The sequence below is a fragment of the Podarcis gaigeae genome (genome assembly GCF_964106915.1).
Source record: "Podarcis gaigeae genome assembly, chromosome: 2".
In the NCBI taxonomy this organism is placed as follows: domain Eukaryota; kingdom Metazoa; phylum Chordata; class Lepidosauria; order Squamata; family Lacertidae; genus Podarcis; species Podarcis gaigeae.
The window spans coordinates 21,059,376-21,060,573 of record NC_139679.1 but is presented as its reverse complement, the minus strand read 5'-3'; positions in this window follow the sequence as shown (position 1 = coordinate 21,060,573).

The following is a 1,198-nucleotide window of genomic DNA, read 5'->3' as shown; positions in this document are numbered from 1 at the left end:
AGGAGGAGGAACGGCGGGTCAGGAAGCTGCTGATGGGGGGTTGCTAGGAAACGGCCGCCCGGCCGCCGGCCCACGTGACGAGGGGTAGAGGCCGAGCGAGGGATGCTGAGGAAAGGGACGGGCGAAGGGAAGGAGGAAGGGAGCTGATCACCTGCCGCCCCGCTCTGCGTCACTGACTCCCCTCCTGCCTGTGCTTCGGACTGGACTTTCTCTTGACTATAATTTGCTTTTTTGAAAACAGCAGCCTTTCACAAAAGATACGGGTGTTCTATACCCTCCAACGTGTCTCCGATGAAAACAGGGACACCCTGTTCCACAACAACAACAACAAAAGTAATAATAATGATAGTAATAATTTTTCTTGTTTATATCCTGCCCATCTGGCTTTCCCAATAGATAGACACCATCATGAATTTCCTTGTATGCTGAAGATGTTGTCCCCTTTTCACCCTGATCTTTGACAATGGACACATATTGTATATAGGATTTAACTTATTCTCTTGACTGTAATTTGCTTAAAACTGCTGTGTTTTAAAATTGCTGTAACCCACCCTGGGGTCTTGGTAAAGAATGGGGAAGAAAATGAAATAATACATACCCTTCAACATTTCTCCAATGAAAGTGGGGTTTCCTCGTCTGCTGTTGTTGCTGTTGTTGTTGCTGTTGTTGTTGTATTTATACCCCACCGATCTGACTGGGTTGCCCCAGCCACTTTGGATGGCTTCCAACATATATACAAATATAATAAAACATTAAGCATTAAAAAACTCCCCTATACAGGGCTGCTGTCAAATGTCTTCTAAAGGTTGTAGTTACTTATCTCCTTGGCTCAGGGGTCACACACAATTCCATATCCTCCAACATTTCTCTGATGAAAATAGGGTCATCCTAAAGAAAAGTGGGACATTCCAGGTTCAAATCAGAAACTGGGATGACTTCTGTAATCTGGGACTGTCCCTGGAAAATAGGGACACTTGAAGGGTCTGGTGCTCCCCACCTTGTAATTCAAACATAAAGTGAAGCTAAAAGACCAATATCAACAGTGCTATCAGGAGGGGTTTTCCCTCCCTAATTATATCACAACCACAATCCATTTGTTGCAGGATTAAAGTCTTAGAGTTGTACCCAACGAAGACCTACCCAAGGTAGTCCCACTGAAATTAACGGATTTCAGTTAGTCATGCATGTTAATTTAAGT